Source organism: Sorex fumeus, unplaced genomic scaffold, assembly GCF_029834395.1.
Source record: "Sorex fumeus unplaced genomic scaffold, SorFum_2.1 ptg000122l, whole genome shotgun sequence".
Taxonomy (NCBI): domain Eukaryota; kingdom Metazoa; phylum Chordata; class Mammalia; order Eulipotyphla; family Soricidae; genus Sorex; species Sorex fumeus.
In genome coordinates this window covers 21,732,746-21,741,465 of record NW_026606179.1, presented here as the reverse complement: position 1 = coordinate 21,741,465, position 8,720 = coordinate 21,732,746, and positions in this window count along the sequence as shown.

Sequence of the window (8,720 nt, the reverse complement as noted above, 5' to 3'; positions counted from 1 at the left end):
CCAGCAGGGTCCTAATCTCGTCGTTACTTTTGGATCACACAGCATTTGTCTATGATCATGCTCTCAACTTATAGTAGAGTATTGTAGCGCTTTGGCCTGGCCCATTTTGATGCCAGGGTAGCTCACAACTTATCCTGGGTCCATTCAGTCCCTTGTCGGGACCCTACTTTTTGGGTGCTAGGAACTAAGGGCAACTGAGTCAAGAAAGCAGATGCCCAGGAGTAAATGTTATTGAAGTCAATTAACTCCCAAGTTACAAAGTATAATATTAACTGTCTTCCTGTATCCAACCAGAGAGGAAATTGCTTTAAGGTAAACTAAGTTCCCTGAAGCAAGGCTGAAAGGACAAACCCAATGTTATCCTACACTGTCCCTCTCCTTCTGACTCATTTCACTCAGCATGATACTCTCCATGTCCATCCATTTATAGGCAAACTTTATGACTTCATTTTTCCTGACAGCTGCATAGTATTCCATGGAGTAGATGTGTCATAGTTTCTTTTTCCATTTTTCTGTTCTTGGGCACTCAGTTTGTTTCCAGATTATGGCCGTGGTGAATAGTGATGCAAAGAACATAGGGGTGCAGATGGTGCTTCTGCAGTGTTTTTAGGCCCCCAGGATATATTCCCAGAAGGGTATTGCTGGGTCAAATGAGAACTTAATTTATAGTTTTTTGAGAAATGTCCATATTGTTTTCCAAAAAAGGCCGGACAAGTTGGGAAGGAATTACTCTTGGTGGTACTAGAGGTACCATATGGGATGCCCAGAATAGAATCTGAGTTGACTGCTTGCAAGGCAAGTGCCCTACCCACTGTATTATCCTCCAGCCCTATTATGTGCATTTTTATTGAAAGAAGATTTATTTAATTCATATTTTTGATTAATTTATGTTGAACTTGGGGGCAACAGCACTAGAACTCAAGCCTAAATACAGCTTACATGATATGCAAATTTCCCCCAGCCTTCTCTGACTAAGGAAAACTGGAAGAGAAGTTTCCCATCACTCAAGACTTGCATGTTGTAGCACTGAGACTAGGGGCCATTCTAAATCTAAAAATCATGATCCACAAAATCATTTCAGAGAGATAGTACATTGGTAAGCTCTAGCTTTGGACTTGGCTGACCTAGAGTTTGATCTCCAGCACCACATATGGAACCCAGGTCAGCCACATGAAAGGCAAATGCCCTACCCACTGTACTATAGCTATACCCCAAAATATACTTTTTATACATATTTGATCTAGACCCACAGTCTCTGACTCACAGCTTTCCAAAGTCTTGTATCTCCTAAGTGTTGGGCATCAGAAATATGTGTTTGTCATATTGCTAGATGACTTCAGGGGAAGCACCCAGGAAAGAGGGGACAAGAGGAAGTGAGCCTATGACTTAAAGGCTGAAACTTTAGTCACTCCTCCCTGAACTCCATGGTCAATAGCTAGTGAATTAACCACGCCTAAGAAATGAAACTTCTATAAAAGCTCAAAAGGAATGTCTTTGGAGAACTTCAGAGTGAGTGAACATATTAGATTTGGGGGTGATGGCAAGTCTATGGGGGACACTGAAGCTCTTTTTCTTTCCCTTATACCTGGTCTTAGGCACCTCTTCTAATTGCATGATTATAAATTATAACCTTGGTGATTGAGTAAAGTCAGTCTAGCAAAGAAAGCCAACATCCTCTTAGAAACTTCGAATATCTAGCCACTTGTTGAGAAGCACAGGGAACCACCACCTGGGCTTGTATCTGAAGTAGAGGGTGGAGACAGAGCCCTTTGCTGGCATAACTGGATGCTCCGAATAGAGTGTTAGGATTGAGCTGAATTTAGTTGCCTTCTCCAACCCCTTGATGGTATCTGATAATGGCTTGTAGGCGTGGGGAAGCCTCCACACAATGCACCCTTGCTGGAATTGCACCACAAGAATCCTGCATGTCTGTGAACACACAGCGGGTGTCAGCTGGATAGTGATAAGGGTTTACAGAATTGTTGAATAGTGGGATTGACTGCATTGATTGTTTAAAACAAAATAGAACAAGGAAACAAGATGAAAAAAAAGGAAAAGGTTGGTGTGTGGCTGTGAGCCAGGGAAGGGAAGATGGCCTTGTCTGAACCTTCTCTGGGAAAGGAAAGTCTCATAAAATGCCTGTATGAAGCAAGATAATCATGTGGTATCTGAAGTAAGAGTGTCCCTGAGAGGTTATATCCTACATAGCAACCTGGTTTGTCTATTTAAAGAGGTCAGAACACCCAAGGAGGGTAGGATGGAAGGAGAGAGGTAAGGGGAAGAGGTCTTTTTCCTCTAGATTTCCTTCCTGCTATCTACCTGACTCTATACATGACCCTTTCTTATATTCTCATATTTCTCAGTTCTACAATTTTTTTCCTCTCCACTGGGTCTTATAAAGTTCCTCTACCTGAGACACTTTTAATACCCCAGTTCTTTCCTTCCTCCTCTCTGACTCTCTCCCTAGGCCCAGGATTCCTCATATCCTGAGACTTTTTGTTTTGTTTTGGGGCCACATCCAACAATACTGGCTCTGCACTCAGAGGTCACTCCTGGCAGGGCTCAGGGAGCCATATGTGGTACCAGGGAATCGAACCTGAGTCAGTTGTGTGCAAGGCAAGTGCCCTACTCACTGTTACACTCTCTCCATCCCTACTAATCCTCAGTGTTGTTGTGTCTAACACATTGTTATCTTTTCTAGAAATTTTTAATTTTACAGTTTTATTTAACTCTAAAATTTTCATTTGATTATTCTTCTACATAAATTTAAAAACAACCTTGTTATTTGTAAGATATATTCATCATAGTTTTCTAAAAATCTGTCATGGTTATTTGAAGGGGATTATAGCAGTAAGCAGAAATCTCACCTATACAGTTTAAAGACTATCAGGAATCTCTCTCTGTCTCTGTGTGTGTGTGTGTGAGTGTGTGTGTGTGTGTGTGTGTGTGTGTGTGTAGCAAGACGGCTTTTATTGAAACTTACTTAAAAGATGTGAGGGAAGAAAAAGGAAGAAATGTATGTTTGAGAGAGAATACAGGCTTCTTCGGAGTGGAAATAGGCAAGTAAAGATATAGACAAGCAAGAGAGATAGTATAAAGGGAGAACACCCGCCGGCAGAGTAAGCTCATCAGGAAATCTAGACTTGTGTTAAACCTCTTTGATATTATATTATTTGCCAATTAAATATCTAAAAGCACCCTTGGAGGCCAATTAAAACACCACTTTAAGCTGGAGTTGGTCAGTTTGTAACTTTTTACCTAAATAAAATGAAGACTGAAAGGTGTTTATCACTGTATCCCCACATCCTGAGTGATTCCCTGGGTGCAGAGCCAGGAGTTAGCCCTGAGTATCATTGGGTGTGGCCTAAAAGGAAAAAAAAAGAGGGATAGTGACATGAAATATAGGTCAGTAGGGAAATACCTATTTTAAAGCATGCATAAGAAAATGATAGAGAAAATGAGTGAGGAGACATATGAGTCACAGTGACATTTCTAATACTCTTGGAACTGAAAACTTAAAAGAGAAGGAAAGATAAGATCGGCCGCAGAGACAGCATAGGAGTTAAAGCATTTGCTTTGCTTCATGCCATTGCACATGACCCCCTGAGCACTGCCAAGACAGGCCCTGAGAACCTCTGGATGTGGCCTCAGCCAGTCTCTGCCCATAAAAGGAGGGGCTGAGTGAAAGCTTAGAGGGTTGGGCACTTGCCTTGCAGGTGGTTGACCGGGACACTCTTTATGATCCCGAGCCCCACCCAGGAGTGATCCCTGACCGCAGAGTCAAGAGTAAGCCCTGAGCACTGCTGGGTGTGGCCCCCAAAACAAAATGAACAAAAAAAAAAAAAAGAAAGAAAGAAAAGGAAAGGAAAGGAGACACCAGAACATAAGCAATATTTAAGATATACCAAATTAAAAAAATTACCACAAATGAGACATCAAGTCACAAATTCAATATGGCCTTCAAACCCATACAAGATAAACAAAAAGAAAACTGCACATAGGCACTTTATAGGAAAACAAAGCTAAAAAAAAATCAAAGAAGAAATTCTAAAAATTATGAGACAAAAAAATGCTACCTTACTATCAAGCAATATTCTTTTTTTTTTCTTTTTGGGTCATACCTGGCAGTGCACAGGGGTTACTCCTGGCTCTGCACTCAGGAATTACTCCTGGCGGTGCTCAGGGGACCATATGGGATGCTGGGAATCAAACCTGGGTCAGCTGTGTGCAAGGCAAATGACCTACCCACTGTGCTATTTCTCAAGTCCCTAAAGCAACATTCTTAAAACTTTACACTGGCTTTTAGATAGAAATAATGGAATGGCATAGTGAAACTAAAAGAAATCGCTGCCAGTCTGTGATATTAGAACTCTATATACAATAAGAAAAAAATATCTTTCATGATTGATCCAGGCTGAGAACTCTGGGGTCTTCTCGGAAAGGGGGTGGACAGTTTCCCCTTTCTGCCTGAAGGCACAGCAGCCCACGGCCACACCTTACACCCTCCGGCCTAGAAACTGCCCAGCTCCACAGCTAAACCTCATCAAACTGTCAAGCCACCAAATTGTTCCAGATCTATAGCGCCTGAAAATTTCATTGTCAGCCCAGTAGGATCACAGCAAATCTATCTGGGAAGTGCACAGAAGCCCACCAAGCTCAGTGAGGCTGAACAACACAGAAGGCTCAGCTAGTACCAATCAACACAGAAGAACCTCAGACAATGACTTTGGTGGCATCATTGTGAGACAGACGCAAACTGATTCTTATTGATAAAAATTCTGACAATTCCATTTGTCTTTGTGCTGTAACAAACAAGATAAAGTAAATTTATTTGGGCCGGCAAAGTGGAGGACTGGGGTAGGTGGGGTATTGGGGACACTGGTAGAAGGAAGGGCATGCTGGTGGTGGGATTGGTATTGGAATATTTAAAGCCTGAAATAACTGTGCTATGAACAACTTAGCCATGTCAGCTACATGCAAGGCAAACGCCTTACCACAGCACAGCGGTAGGGCATTTGCCTTGTGCACAGCCAGCCCAGCCCAGCCCAGCCGGGTTCGATTCCTCCGCCCCTCTCGGAGAGCCTGGTAAGCTACCGAGAGTATTCAATATGCCAAACACAGTAACAAAAAGTCTCACAATGGAGACGTTACTGGGCCCGCTCGAGCAAATCGATGAACAACGGGAGGACAGTGACAGTGACAGTGACAATGAACAACTTGGTAAATCAAGTAATAATAATCAGGATAAATAAATAAATACATCAGAATAAACTGAACTAAAAGTAATACTCCAGAAAATTCTTCAGGCGAGCAGCAGCAAAACAACACTGAATTCAAATAAGGAAAGGCAGAAACAAAAAGCTCTAGAATAAATAGGTGAGCAAAACTAAGTTACTAGGGGCTGGAGCCCCTAGCAATAGCACAGCGGGTAGGGCATTTGCCTTGCACGCAGCCAACATGGGTTCGATTCCCAGCATCCCGGTCCCCTGAGCACCGCCAGGAGTAACCCCAGTGCATCCCCGGGTGTGACCCAAAAAGCAAAAAGACAAAACAAAAAAAAACTAAGTTACTACTGATCCCCCAAGCATTTTAAAATAATTTCTTGTGGAGTTAAAAAATGTGCAAAATAAAAATACCTGCTAACAAGAACACAACAGATGAATGGAGGATAAACAGAAATAAAAGACAGTAAGTCTCTGCACTCTAAGAAATGGTGTAGCACAAATTTATACTAGAGTTTAATGAGTGATAATTAGTATAAACTCTAAAGCAAATAATAAAAGAATGCATAGCTAATAAGTTGATGGAGAAATAGAATGCTAATAATATACTAATAACAAGTGTCCAAAGGCAAGACAAAGCAAAAGAAGTATAAAGCAAATAGATTTAAACCCCACTATTTCAGTAATTATGTTAATTTAAGTGAACTAAATAGCTCAATTAGAAGACAAATATTTTCAAGGCTGGTGAGATAGTGCATTAATTATGGCACTTGCTTTGCAAGTGGATGTTTGATCCCCAGCATCACATATGGATCACTGAGCACTTCCAGGAGTCATTGCTGAGCACAGAGCCAAAAGTAAGCCTTAAGCACAGCTGGGTTACAAAAGCATCAGTTTTTAAAAGCATTTCCAGAAATAAAAAATGATGAAATAATTCCAAACTTCTATGAGGTCTTATCATCTTGATTCTAAAACCTTATAATGGCATTAAAGCAAGAAAAATCTCAAGTTAAGCTCTTTCATGAGCATAGATATAAAATGTTAAGCACGATATTAGCAAATTTCCCCCAATGATAAATAGAAGAGGAAAAACATTAAATGACCTAGTTTTCCATGAAAGCAAGGTTTATATCAACGAATGTTAATTCACCATTGTTAATAAAATAAAGGGAAAAAGTCATATTATTTCTGTTGATGTAAAAAAAAGATCCAACTGTCATTCATGGCTAAACAATTTCAGCAAACTAATATAAAAAGGTTTCTATTTGGGGCTGGAGTGATAGTACAGCAGGGAAGGTATTTGCTTTGCATGTGGCTGACCGGGGTTTGACCTCAGCATCCCACATGGTCCCCCAAACACTTTTGCCAGGAGTAATTCCTGAGTGCAGAGTCAGGAGTAACTCCTGAGCATCACTGGGTATGGCCCTAAGAAAAAAAAAAGAAAGAAAATAAAAGAAGTTTTTATTTATCTAATGTTTCTATTAAAAATCTAAAATGGAATTATACTTAGCATTGTCCTCCCGTTGTTCATTGATTTTGCTCTAGTGGGTACCAGTAACGTCTCACAACAAATTGTGAGACTTCTTGTTACTGTTTTTGGCATATTGAATACGCCACAGGTAGCTTGCCAGGCTTTGCTGTGCGAGTGAGATACTCTCGGTAGTAGTATTGCCGGACTCTTTGAGAGGGGCAGAGGAATCGAACCTGGGTCGGCTGCATGCAAGGCAAATGCCCTACCCGCTGTGCTATCGCTCCAGCCCAGTGAAGGGGGTAATAAAAAAAAAAGTAAAAAAATTTAAAATCAGTACATAGGTACCAAGGTACAGCGGGGAGGGCATTTGCCTTGCACTCAGCCAACCCAGGTTCAATCCCCAGCATTCCATAGTTTCCCCTGAGCACCGCCAGGAGTGATTCCTGAGTGCAGAGCCAGGATGTTGCAGGGTGTGACGCAAAAAGAAAATAAAATTCAATTTCATATCTTTCTACGTGCGCCTCACAAAAAAAGGAGACACTTGAAAGTTCTAGTAACAGTTCCATTGTTTTACCTCTATCAGAATGTAAGTATTCAGGCCAGAACAATACAGCAGGACAGCGTTCAGGGCTTGCCTTGCTTCACCTGTACATAGCTGACCTGGGGTTGATCCGTGGATTCCCCTATGAAGGCTTAAGGTCCCCTGAGTCTCACCAGAAATGATCCCTGAGTTCAGAGCAGGAAGAAGCTCTGAGCACTGCCAGGGAAAGCCCCCAAAACAGGAGGAGAAAAGCAAGTATTCAGGTTTTATATCCTGTAATGACATCAACTTTGGCGTGGGCTGTGATGGCATCTTGGGTAACACAATGACAGAGATCATGCCCAAGTTCAGCAATGGCTCAGCAATGGGAGATGGATTCCTTATTTTTTAATTTTTATTTTTTTTCTTTTAGGGCCACACTCGGCGATTCTCATGACTTACTCCTGGCAGTACTCGGGTACCCTAATGGACAATGGGTATTAAACCCCAGTCGTCCAGCTATTCTTAATAGTTGTATACAAATGTCTTCCTCCAGCATTTTACTGGAAGTAAATAGCAAAATAATTAGATAAAAATTGTATAATATAAATATATTTATTTTTGGAGTTACATCCAGCACACTGCTCAGGGCTTACTCCTGTCTCTGCACTCAAGGGATCATGTGGTGTACATGGATAAAACCTGGGCCATCTGCCTGCAAGGCAAGTGCCCTACCTACTGTACTATTTCTCTAGCCCACCCATCTATGAACCAACAACTAGAAGGTAAAATTTAAGACATAGTATGTGATAGCACAGAAAAAGTAAAGCACAGCAGAATAAATATGATAAAAAAGTGAAACCTCTAAATTAAAAATGTCAAATTACTAGGAGAAGTTAAATAAATTCTAATTATTGAAATTGTTTTGTTTGTTTTTGCTTTTTGGGTCACACCCGGTGGTGCTCGGGAGTTACTCCTGGCTCTGAACTCAGGAATTACTCCTGGCGGTGCTCAGGCGACCATATGGAATGCCGGGGGTGGGGCCTGGGTTGGCCACATGCAAAGCAAATGCCCTACCCATTGTGCTATCACTCCAGCCCTGGAAGTCGTAATAATATTTATTAGGGTGTAAGACTAAATGTCTTTGATTCTACCCAAATTTATCTTTCAACTCAATAAAGTCTCAAATTTTTAATTTAAAAAAAATCTTTTAGATACTAGGCAATTCCAAAAATTTTACATGAAGAGCCAAGAATAATGAAACTGTATTAAAGAATAAAGCAGGAAAATAATAACTACTAGATATTATGGCTTATTGCAAAGGTATAATAAAATACTGAGATATTTGGTGGAATAGACAAGCAAATTGTATGGATCAGAGTCCAGTGAAGAGCAGAAACCATCCCAGTTCACGTTGGCATGACCACAGTCTAGAGAATCTAGGTTTTCGATTTGGTCTCCCCCTCATCAACACCAGGAGCCTGCATAGGGAGGAACAAAGTCTTTG